The 13,404-nt window shown below is 42.3% G+C and overlaps 1 protein-coding gene across 1 annotated transcript in view; it reads right to left on the bottom strand.

The window, feature by feature from the left end:
- Nucleotides 1–13,404, bottom strand: part of LOC126176379 (tRNA dimethylallyltransferase-like) — a 490,052-nt gene that overhangs the window by 403,200 nt on the left and 73,448 nt on the right. The window lies entirely within an intron of this gene.

Raw genomic sequence — 13,404 nt, 5'->3', positions numbered from 1 at the left:
AATCCATGTATATATATATATATATATATATATATATATATATATATATATACATATATATATACTTTTTTTAAAAAAATACTTCTCTTGCTACTGTTAGGCAACATTTTATAGTCTCACTAGCTTAGCGTGCCCATTTCGCTCGAGTTGATTTTATGTTCTGCACAACTTTTTCGATTTAATCGATTTTTTTTTTGTTGTTATGCCCATTCATCACGTGTAAATCAACACACCGTGCAAACAGTGTAACACCAAACTCCATTTTTTTCAGTTCTAGTTTCGAAATTGTCTTAATAGTAACATTCTCAAAAAACTTTTCATCCCCTACTTTATGCTATTTCGAAAAATCAACGATGCTTGCATTATAAGATCAACATTCTCACCAAATTTCAAGTTTCTATCCTTAGCGTTTTGGGCTGAGCGGTGATGAGTCAGTCAGGTCGTATCCTTTTATACAGGGAGATTACGTCTGCCATCGTCAGTTACTCTGCTGCCAAATTTAAAAAATGTCGACCAGTAGTTTCAGTGTCTCACTATCTAATCTAATGTCCACCGTATCACCTAAGTTAATTCGGGTGTAATACTCATGTTTCAATTTTGTTGATTTGTTATATCATCGTTCTGAGACACTAGCCATTCCGTTCAACTGATGTTCCACGCCCTTCGCCGTCTCTAACAGAATTACTGTCATCGGCAAAGCTAACGGTTTTATTTCCTCTCTATGAACTGTGAACACCGTTTCTAAATTTCCTTCTAGTTCCCTTTACTGCTTGCTTGATCTTGCTTGCAGTGCTGCCATCCTGTCTCCCTCCTCAATTACTAGCTCCCTTTCACGTTTCCGACGCTTAGAACTGCAGTCTGCTTCCTGTACAAGTTATATAAATATTTTCGTGCCCTATAGTCTCCTCCATTACCTTTATAATGCCGAGTGTATTCCAGTCAACACTGAAACAGTTTCTTTTTTAAAAAAAAAATCCAGAAATTCAATAAATGAGGGAACACAACTCTATATCGGATGAATGCAATCCGCAGCCCTCTTTTATATATCAGTGATCTGCACGAAAAAGGTAAGAAGTTGCTACAGCAAACGATGCGAACGATATTGCGAACAAATTAAACTATAATTATGTATTTTTAAAAGAGCAATTCCTATTTTCGTAAAATGTATCATCATGAGCACCGTACAAATACGAACCAAGTTTAAAACTTCAGGCTGCCAGATGATTCTTAAAGGTGGGTTTCTGACTCGAAAATCGAAGGTCGTGGTTTCGAACCCTGGTTGCGGCATATGAATAGGTTTCAAATGTGCCGTTGCTGTGTGTCAGTGAGCGCTATTACTAGACAGACTTAAGATAACTTATTTCAAAATAACCTAACCACTGATGCAAATGTATAAATACACAGAAAAATGTTTCAGTGAGCTTTTATTGAATAACTGAAAGGGGGAAGTTTCCAAGAATGGGGAAACACTTTATAAAGCAGCACATTCAAGGGTCAGTACTGCTGATGGCAGAAATGCTACGAAACGCAATGTTTACTCTGTTTTATTAGTTTTCGGTTAGTGGTGTCTCTTGACGCCAGTGTCACAAGCTTGGAGCGTTCCTAAGCGTGCTCGGATAGAGGAGCTGCTAGCGTAGCGCACCGCCAGGAAAATTGAGAGAAAGGGGTTGAAACCAGGTACAAACCACAGTATTAATTCCTCACAAGTGAAAATATTTATCATTAAAATTGCTTCCCTTTAATTGGCCATAAATGGTGCGCGTATATAATTTTAGATTACGTTCGTGTGTCATTCAACTCCAATAATAGACCCATTGACTGTTGATACGACTGGTGTCTAACCAACAAGAAAGCAAGTCATGTACATACTAAATTTCGTGAAAATTCTACAACTGGTTCACAGTCATGCTCACATGTCAACACTAACATGTCCAATCTCTCAAACTGCGATGATCGGGGTGCCTTGCTCTACTGCATTTGTTCCCAGATAGTGTATCTATGTGTGTACTTAGTTTCGTTGACATTGTTATATGTGATTCAGAGTTATGCTAAACTATATGCACAAAAAACGCTGTGAGAGTAGTTCATACGTACCTGTTAGGGACGTTTGTAGGGCCACGGTAGAAGACAGGAACAGGTGACACGTAAAAAAATTGAAAACGCCCAGCATCATGTCGGATCTATAGCTTACCGTATTGCTAGGCTCACTGGTGATACACCCGGTGACACTTCAGCATGGGAGTGAGAGTCATGATGAGAAACGAGTGACATGTACATCTAATACAAACTGGGATGAATAGGTAACCGTGATTTGATGGAATGACTTCTAGGTGAATTTCTTCCCCTTTATCTTAAGGGGCGTCCCTTACTATGTGAACTCAAAATTGTAGGGGTGGGGGGTGCGGGTAGGGAGAGTTGTGTGGCAAAATCTCGCCAAATCTCATTTACAACAGATTACATTTTGTTTTATGAAATTAACCTGTCTAAACTTAACTGAATGCTTTACATGACAGCATGCCAGAGATTGGAAACAAGTCCAGCAGAAATCTCAGATTTCATTCGGGGAGTTCTCTGCCGCGCGGGTCACTCAGTGAGTCAGTTGTGATATTCTACAACGCCGATGTTACTGTGTTCAACATGAATTTGTATTAAAAACTTTTACAATGCACACGTTAAGCGGCATGCACACAAGTCTAAGGGAAAGTGCCACCAAGAAGGTAACCGTCTGCAAAAGGAAGCTAAACCCAAGTTAAGCGACAAGACTTCTCTTAGTGATCACATAAATCAAGAGGCTGAAAAGCTATATAAGCACACAGCTGTCTTTCATCTGCAAAGTAAAGGCTCCGTGCTGCACCCTGGGAAACCCGATGGAAAATCACTCGCATTCCTGGTTCGGCAGTCTCTCACGGTGTATCCCAAAGTGCAGGCTATTCCCAAATGCTGTACGATTACTACTGCACGTATCTTCTGATGAATGATCACGGAGTAGAAATCACAAATGGTGCAAGACTTGCGACATCTACTTTTGCTTCGTGTGTGCAGCAGAAAAACAGGTCGGCGCTGCATTCAACCCCTCGAGCACCTATGGTCAGGGTTCGACTAACGCATGTGGTCACTCGTCGGGCTGAGAAGCTGCAATGCGCCGTGAACCATAGACTAGAGTGACTGCACGAGGAGGACGTAGGTATGTATAATGACTAGACTTCCTGTATTACCAAACGCAAGTATGACATGCGTCCAACATCAAAACAACAGGAAGCACATGAACGCCCTTGGAGTGAGTGAAGAATTAGGGAAGGTGGTGTCGCAGCCTGTTTTGTACTTAGTTATTAGAGAAAATTATATGCAAAAACTAAGATATACAGAGTGTCATTGGGCAGTTTTCAGGGCAATTAAACTCAACACAATGCGGATTAAACGTAGTTCTTTGCACCTCTCATTTCACGGAATATTTTTTTTTATATTACGTTGGTGATTAAGTTTGTAGCGTTTTTCCATATGTTTTATTAAACAACAGATACACGTAACAGAGATTTCAGTTATCAAGAATACATTAATCTTCACTATTTACAAGTCTGCCAGCACTGGGATAACTTTCCGATTCTGTGACTTCTACATCGCGTGGTTTTGAGGCAAAGAACTCTAGAGCCACGTTCGGAGCGCATTTTCATCGGGAAAGGAAGTTCCTTCCACAGAGTCAAGAGCAGTTAAATAAAGTGAAAGAGGCCTATCTTCCCAACCGAACCCTCCAGTGTCTGTCAGTCTACCAGATTGAGGGCGGACGTTTTCGCGGAGTACCTTAACTTCAAGCAGTCTTCGTGATTCTTGGTCTTGGATTACGTCTGCATGACGTCTCAGCTATTGACAATAAATGTCAGCAGTGAGAGTTACACCTTGGGGAAGCAATTCTTAGTACACTCCACCGCGCTATTCTACCAGACGGTGGTGGTGGTGGTGGTGGTGGTGGTGGTGGTGGTAAGATCCTGTGGAACCAAACTGCTGAGGTCATCGGACTTAGGCTTACACACTACTTAATCTAACTTAAACTAATTTACGCTAAGGACAAAACACACACACACACACACACACACACACACACACACACACACACAAACCCCAATGTGCGAGGGAGGACTCCAACTTCCGGCGGGGGCAGCCGCGCGAACTGTAGCAAGGCGCCTTAGACCGCCCCACTGACCCGCGCCCAGATGCCTAATATTAACTTTTGTGGATGCGCGCCCGTTTCTCTACCGGCAGTTGCTGCTTTGTATGGGCTCAACCATTCCTTACTTTTACTTACGTTAGTATACAGACACCATTTCTCGTCGCCAGTAACGATAAAGGACAGGAATGGTGGGTGCTGTTTACCAGCCAATTGATGACTAACAACTACAGATGCACATATGGCCAGCTGCCGATTTTTTGTTATTTTGGCTTAGAACTTCCGGTACTCATACACGCGATTTTTTAACCTTCCCCCTTGCATGCAAATGTCACGCGATGGTGGTATCATTACAGTGCATCACATTTGCCAGTTTAGAGTACAGTGACGTATTACTCCAAATTATCCACGTTTAAACAACCTTCATCAAGTGCCATGGTCTTCCGGAGCGTGGAGAGTCAACAATGTCAAAACGAACTTCCTTAAAAAAAATCAAACAGCACCATTTTCTTGCCGTCTTCTTGGAGTCGCATCATCCTCATACACGACGGAAATGTTTCTTGCTGCCTCCGCCGCTTTCTCCCCACTACTGAACTTAAATAGAAGGCTACATCGGAAATGTTGCTATTTCTCCACTTGGTACTTCATCTCCAAATGAAAAAATTACGATACTCAAATTAAAATAGCTACAGTTAACTACAAATAAAAAATGAGAATCGATCTATAAATCCATACGAAATACCCTCAGACTTAAAGAAGAATATAATAATTCAAATCCCAAAGAAAGCAGGAGTTGACAGATGTGAAAATTACCGAAATATCAGTTTAATAAGTCGCGGCTGCACAACAGTAACGCGAATTCTTTACAGACGAATGGAAAACCTAGTAGAAGCCGACCTCGGGGAAGATCAGTTTGGATTCCGTATAAATGCTGGAACACGTTAGGCAATACTGACCTTACGACTTATCTTAGAAGAAAGATTAAGGAAAGGCAAACCTACGTTTCTAGCATTTGTAGACTTAGAGAAAGCTTTTGACAATGTTGACTGGAATACTCTCTTTCAAATTCTAAAGATGGCAGGGGTAAAATACAGGGAGCGAAAGGCTATTTGCAATCTGTACAGAAACCAGATGGCAGTTATAAGAGTCGAGGGGCATGAAAGGGAAGCAGTGGTTGGGAAAGGAGTAAGACAGGGTTGCAACCTCTCCCCAATGTTATTCAATCTGTATATTGAGCAAGCAGTAAAGGAAACAAAAGAAAAATTTGGAGTAGGTATTACAATCCATGGAGAAGAAATAAAAACTTTGAGGTTCGCCGATTACATTGTAATTCTGTCAGAGACAGCAAAGGACTTGGAAGAGCAGTTGAACGGAATGGACATGGTCGTGAAAGGAGGATATAAGATGAACATCAACAAAAGCAAAACGAGGATAATGGAATGTAGTTGAATTAACTTGGGTGATGGTGAGGGAATTAGATTAGGAAATGAGACGCTTAAAGTACTAAACAAGTTTTGCTATTTGGGGAGAAAAATAACTGTGATGGTCGATGTAGAGAGGATATAAAATGTAGACTGGCTATGGCAAGGAAAGCGTTTCTGAAGAAGAAAAATTTGTTAACATCGAGTCAGGATGTCGTTTCTGAAAGTATTTGTATGGAGTGTAGCCAAGTACGGAAGTGAAACGTGGACGATAAATAGTTTGGACAAGAAGAGAATAGAAGCTTTCGAAATGTGGTGCTACAGAAGAATGCTGAAGATTAGATGGGTAGATTACCTAACTAATGAGGAGGTATTGAATAGAATTGGGGAGAAGAGGAGTTTGTGGCACAACTTGACTAGAAGAAGGGATCGGTTGGTAGGACATGTTCTGAGGCATCAAGGGATCACCAATTTAGTATTGGAGGACAGCATGGAGGGTAAAAATCGTGGAGGGAGGCCAAGAGATGAATACACTAAGCAGATTCAAAAGGATGTAGGCTGCAGTACGTACTGGGAGATGAAGAAGCTTGCACAGGATAGAGTAGCATGGAGAGCTGCATCAAACCAGTCTCAGGACTGAAGACAACAACAACAACAACAACGAACATGCAAGCAAAAGCGCTACGAACTTAAGCACCAACATAATGCAAGACGTGTTTAGATATTTTTAGTGGTCTGAAGCAAAAACATGAACCTGTAACGTAAATTTAGCGGCACGGGCGGGTCCCACCACATCACCAAATCTTACCAAGGGGGAAGGGGGTTCTAAACAAAAAAACTCAAGTAATTAATGTACACACCCTTATTTTATACAAAATTTCCCGGAAGCCAGAGCTACAGCTAATTTCTCTGATGAGCTCTCTCAGTTGATTTGGAAGGTCCGGTTCCGGCCCGCGGCAGACGCTCATCTTTGTGGCAAAGTTCCCACGGGCCTACAGACGTCAGGAGGCGAGGCGTCAATAGGCTGCATTAGCTGTGATGTCGGGAGCCGGCGCGGCGAGGTGATCCGGCAGCGGCGGAGCTGCGGGCGGCCGTGAATGGGAGGAGCGGGCCGGCTGGTTAGCGGCGGAATGCGCAGGTTCAGTGACCAGCGCGCCGCGCCGAGCCGAGCACCTGCTATCGGCGGGCCCGTCCCACTGCCGTCCTCGTCATTACTGGCGTCAGCATTAAAAGCGGACGCTCGCAGTTGAAAAGCTCGCTAGCCCGTGTCGCCGGACTTTTCCACCCATAAAAACTTACACTTCGCCCGCTAACTGCGTCATGTAAAGTAATTCCGGCGAAAAGGCTGCCCGCGTGTAGATGGCAAAAAACGGGAAAATTCAACGGTGTATCTCTCGCGACAGACGTGTGTGATGGCTACTACGGATCAGGGATCCCACGCGGAGCTGACGCAAGGGTAAATGTGCAGATGCAGTGTTCGATTATGTGGTGGGGGGGGGGGGGGGACAATCACTATTAGAAGTCCCCCTCCCCCCCCCCACCACCACTCTCCAGAAAATATAAATTGTCAGCCCCACTTTTAATATGCCATATATGCCTAGTATTTCAACGACAGAATATATAAAACGTTTTACATGGTAATTAGTTTATACTAATGTTTAGCACATAGCTTTAGCACGTATTCCGAGAAAATGCAGTTCAGAGACATACATGATACTAAAAGGACTTGACCAAAAGCTTGAGAAGTACCTGTTTCATGTAATGACTTAAGAACTTCAATAGAAAAAAAGTTTCTCTAAACTTTCATTACTTCATACAGGGTATTCTGAAACTTCCGTTACAAACTTATAGGATTTGTAGACGGGAGTGAGTAGATACTAAAAAATGGTTCAAATGGCTCTGAGCAGTATGGGACATAACATCTGAGGTCATCAGTCCCCTAGAACTTAGAACTACTTAAACCTAACTAACCTAAGGACATCACACACATCCATGCCCGAGGCAGGATGCGAACCTGCGACCGTAGCGGTCGCGCGGTTTTAGAGTGAAGCGCCTAGAACCGCTCGGTCACACCGGCCGGCTGAGCAGATAATATCTGAACTGGAACCCATGTCAAGAAACGTAACGTTTCCGTGCTACGTCCTTTGAAAACATGTTGTTAACCTGGCCATTTTTTACAACTGATTAGGCGTGACCCAGTACATCACTTATTAATAGCCAAAGAAATTGCTCTTGTACTCGCTGACGGGTTCTCTTCAACGTGACGCAGTACTGCCTCTTCCATTTTGGGTGTTCGACTTCTACTTTGAGCACCATAGGCACGCCTGCTGCCGGTGAAGGTACCCTTTCTCTAATCCGTTGCGCAATTGTGGCGAAAAGGATATGCGGTGGAGTTGGATGTTGTAGAGAACTATCTTGATAAAGGCGACGAGAAACTCTTTAATTACGGTGAGCGCCACCATTCAGAAAGATTATGTCGTTGTATTGCTGCAGACGTGTACTCAACAATGCTGCTCTAACACTCACAGACACGTGAATGAGACTACAACCAGGTCAGAGGTAGCACAGACGTAAACTGACATCAGCCGATCCGACGTGACCACCCCGCACCATGTACCCTGTTGCATACCTCCCTAGCAAAATGCTTTCAAACGGCTACAGCACGGAAACGGTACGTTTCCGGATATGGGTTCCCATTCAAAAAACTACATACTCACTCCCCTCTACAAGTCCTACAAGTTTGTAACGGGAACTTCCGAAATAGAAACTAAGCGTACACGCACAATTATCAGTATTTCACTTACCACTACAAGTGTGAAAACAGATCTGCAGATGTAAGCAACAAGGAAACCAATCGACATTGAGAAGAAATTGAAATGTATCCTGTTTCAAGTGTAATTTGTAATTTTCTAGAATTTCTTACCTTTTTTGGGACTCTTGCCTTTTGCCCCACTCCAGTCACCTAAAGTTGGCAGAAAACTTTGGAAATTGAAATATGCAAAAATGTAAGTGGTTTTATTAAAATGTTTTTCCCTCACATTAGAAACGTCCCCCCCCCCCCCCCCCCCGATGGATATACATCTGCACAGAAAAGTGCTTTCTGATACGGTTACTGATTCCCTTTATAAAACTTTTAGTGTTCTCTTACTTGCTCAGTAAATATTTTCCTGGCACAAGAAAAATAAATCATCGCATTTGATGACAGGCAACGAGTTTTGTGTTCTATTGCAGGACCCATGGGTATTACACATTAGTTTTTACTGCAGTGTAACCTATCACTTTTGATTCAAGTAGACCATTGTTATAATCAAATTATCACTAGCTGAGGGTGGCCCCGCTGAGAAATGTGCGTTCGCAAGAACAATGAAAGTTTGTGGGAAGAGTTGTAAGAACATGTGGAAGACAAATAATGAATAAATCATTGAAAGAAACACATTTTAAATTTCCACATGAAGGAATAATGTTTCTTAAATGCATGCTATGTTTACATCCCCGGTTACAAACATTTCTCGATTCGACGATCACCTGCATCGACTACACTTTCCCACAGCATCAGTCAGAGATACCACTTCACAATTGTCCACAGTACTTTATGAACGGTGGTACGATAAAGTGTTCATCTGTCATACACAGCACGTGGACTGCTTGAAGCACGCACACTGTGTGCTGCATTCTCAGCCATGCCGACAGTGAGTTCCTCAACAATTTGTGGCGCAACTGACCGTCGACCTCTACCAAGCGTAATTCCCGAATCGTCAGTTAATTCTAATTTGCAAACCATGTTCTTCAAACACAGTGCGGAAAGAAGACCTCTCCTTAATACTTTGATGCATCACTAATCATGAAGAGCAGCAGCACTATTACTGTTGCTTTGATAAAACAGCTTTACGAGTAAAGCTCTGCTCACTTTTTCCAGACGCAACCTGACTAACTGTATTGAACACTGATGCTTTTGTTACAGCCCAGCGTCGCCCTCCCAGTACTGGCGCCAAACGGCAAGTCGCGACCCTAACACTACTAACAACGCAATCCTGCAGAGCACAGTCTGAACATCATTCCTATAAAGCACGGTATCCATATGGTAAACAGTTTCCCGTCTACAAGGGCTCAAGCGGTGAAAGTTTAATTATAACCACCCCGTACATTAATGCAATATGTACGGCATTTATTTCTTTTGTGTCCCTGAAGGATCCGCAGACAAATGTCCATCTACAGTTAGATTCCACGTTCCTCCTAAAGTTATTTTTAATTATTCTTTTCTAACCATGATTTCCAAATATAGAAGTGCATACTGAACAACGAAAGATAAGGTTTTGTCGTGATTGTAATCCCGATTCCACGTTAAATTTCTCCCCTGAAGCTTGCTGGATTAGTGCGTTCTTATACTGACATGCGTAGTTACGCTTGGTATTCCGATGAACCTTCGGTCGAAAGCTTTACTAACTACATTTAGTTCTGTGGAGATTTCTCAAAGTGGTAGGAGCCCCACGTTGTCTCCCAGAACGTAACCAGTTTTCCTAGGGAGGTCCTGCCGACTTTTTGCGATATGCGCATGTATACTTAAAACAGTGCTGGCAGATGGCAGAGGGAACCGTCGTCAATGAGCTGCGGAATTTGCGTCCAACATGGCTCACTGAAGGGTAGACTACGGAATAAGACGTGTCGACTGGCTTGTGACTAACAATAAGGATTTTAGTTCAATGTGTACGGGGTGAAGGGTATAGACTACAAACGAGAGCCACAAATGCAATAAATTATACTTTGCGTCCTACGCTTCGGTACAGCCCTTGTCCACGGATTCTGCGATAATGTTTAGTCACTTGCCCACTTTACAATGCAAACTGCCCATTGATGATGCACAGAATAATACAAATATACGAGAAATGGGAACTTCTGTTTTCGTTTAACCAAGGGCAATACGTACGCACCGTCTAATAAAACAGACAGACGAAGTTGTATCATTTGCATGCTTCACCACCGTTAACCCCGCTTTTACAACGAGAATTTTCGTTACCTGAAGTAGCCCTAACAGTGCGAACAGGAACGCATACCCTGGCCCCTCTGTGTCACGTTAGGGTTAGCCATCCGAGTACGCTTCGCTAACCGACAATAAACTTCAAATGACCCGTGGATCCTCTTCATTATCTCTGGATAATGGTTTGGGATTAGCACATCCGAGAAAATAGCACAACGCTGATAGTGAAATAACCTCGTCAGCTGTTACAATCTGCAGGTATTTGGGGTTGAATTCCTGTTAATTATTCTGTTATAAATTGTCACTAATGGTCAATACAGTGTGTATTCCGCCAAGAGTAAGAAAAATTTCATGCCCAGAGCTACGTTCTATCACACTTACCTGCACGTCTCTCCTTTACACCTTGGATGTATCTCTGCAGAGTCCAGGGCTATACAGCAATTTACGATTATTCTTAACTAGCATCGACAATCATCCAAAATACTGTTTCCATTCATCTTGGACGCTTCTACTTTGTGATGGCAGTGGAAAAGGATAAAGGAGCATTGGAAAAGTAACCATCATTGACAATTATTTATTTATTGCTAGAGAAATTTACATGTTGTAAAATTTACGGTACAGTATCCATCTATGAGTGAGTTACAAACGGACAGCGGTGTCATTTGTACATCTGCACTATCACTTGAACAAGATACACAATTTTTTTAACTGAGAAACATATTATATGTTGAATATTGGGCGAATTCGACTTTCTGTGTGCGTGTATATGTATTACTGAAACGAACACGAACTCGGAGTGACGTACGTCGGAGTTACCCATGAAATATGGTAGCTCAGTAACGCGAAGACCATGTCCATTCCTTTTTAGAGGTTACTAAACTGTACGGTGGCGATAAAGCACTGAAATGACTTTGTAAAAGTTGACAGCGACGACTACCTAGTTATGAACTTGGGTTGCTTCGGCACTGTATAGTATAAAGGAAATGAATGAATACCTGGGATCCGCGAAAAGTTGTGACCTGGGCTTTGGTTAACGCATCTTTATTATGTGAGCTTCTGCCTCATCTGAATACCCGAAAGTTTCCGATGACACTTGGAGCATGAGAAGAAGGCACACTTCCAGAGCATAAACCAATGAATCAGAGGTAAACTTTACTTTTAACAGGAAAGGCCAAGTAGTCACTACAAAATAAAATCGAAGTTAATCACCACTCTGGGAATCCCCAAGTGCTACAAAATTTTCGGCTGTCTAAATCCAATCTTCCTACTTTATGGAAATCAATATCAAAGCCTGGGTAAAACATAAGTATTTAGATACTGGAGTTACGATGTTTTTGGACAAACTATCAAAGTCTATCTTGAGTAAAATATTGTGAGTAACCGATGAATGAAAAGAGTACGTGACGCTTATGAGAAAACTACTAAACTAAGGGAGACGTTGAGGAAAATTTCTCTCTCACTGTTACAAATATTACTACTTTTCATGTCATTAGTCTTGTTCATACTGAATATAGTTTCTGAGTACACGTACAAGGGTCAATACACACAAATTCAGATTGGAAGGTAAATATATTTACGGTCACCAGTAAAAATTCAGTCACTTACGTTCTAACAGCGTTTAGTGCCCGCCGAAGTCTTTGTAATTCACTTCAACATGAATTCAACAAGGTTGTAAAGAATTCACCTGTATCTACCATTCTCACGGCAAAGATTTGTATAAGTCGCTCTGATTATACATTTGCCTCCCCGCTGCTTCAGGTCAGCCTAGAGGATTTCCATGGAATACATATCTGGAGACTATCTAGAGCACGCCAGATTTGTGCCTGCTTCTCAATGCTCCTTAAATCTGCATTGTTTTACTTTCGTGAATGCGACGAGTTCTATCCTGGAGGACATACCTGCTTCTAGTGTCGCTGCTGGTGCAGCAGCAGCAGTATTCAATAGGAAATGGCATAACCTGGCATAACTCGAAGGACTCGTTCCAACAAAACTGAAACAACCATGGTATATCAGAGAATTACTTCAGATCGCAACGTTCCTTACACGCAGAAGGGTTAGTGTATCAATTTCAGATAGGAGTCAAATAGTCAAAATTTATAACACAAAATGAGATATTTTCGAATTTAGATCTGATCTGCTGACGTTGATAAAAACTAAGCAATGCACCTTTAAGGGAACTTCTGACGTCCAACTGTTGGTTGCGTTTTGCCTATGTTCCAGTGTTACCAATCATACACATAAAATCAACACAATATAAACAAAAGTACGGAGGTACACCTATTCTGTGAACAGTGTTATTACAAAACACTTTTGGCTTCGTGATTTTTCTGCACTGTTGTTCGTGGATTAGGTATTCTGTATTTCAAACTGATACAAGTGCCCATCATCATCCACGAAAGTTTGATGATGGTGATTATGGATGTTGGGCGCTCAACATCATCGTCATCAGTGCCCTGAGCATCAGTATGCCAGCCTTGTGGGGCGGGAGACGACGAAGACGACGATTGTCTCAACATGCAGAGTAATCTATAATGCCTTCAAGCACGCCTCCCCTTCCCAGCACTTTAAGTATGAACCCCAGCAGTTCAAAAATTTCAAAATCCGTGCAACATTGTTGTCAGTATCGGTGAGGATGGTGGGTAGATCTCCAGCCAAACCGAGTGCTGCCCTGATGTCAATATACAAGACATGTAGCCAAAACGTGCTGCATCGAAAGTCGAACATCACAAACTTCACGGAGTGGTGGATCCTCCTGCTGAAGGAGGAACCCATGTGTAAATGGGCTATGTCCTATGAGGCCTCCTGACATCGGTGCAGTTGGCATGAAGTCAACTATGCACGTGTGG

This window comes from Schistocerca cancellata, chromosome 3 (assembly GCF_023864275.1).
Source record: "Schistocerca cancellata isolate TAMUIC-IGC-003103 chromosome 3, iqSchCanc2.1, whole genome shotgun sequence".
In the NCBI taxonomy this organism is placed as follows: Eukaryota; Metazoa; Arthropoda; class Insecta; order Orthoptera; family Acrididae; genus Schistocerca; species Schistocerca cancellata.
The sequence above is the reverse complement of the archived record's forward strand: the minus strand, read 5'-3'. Positions and strand labels throughout refer to the sequence as shown.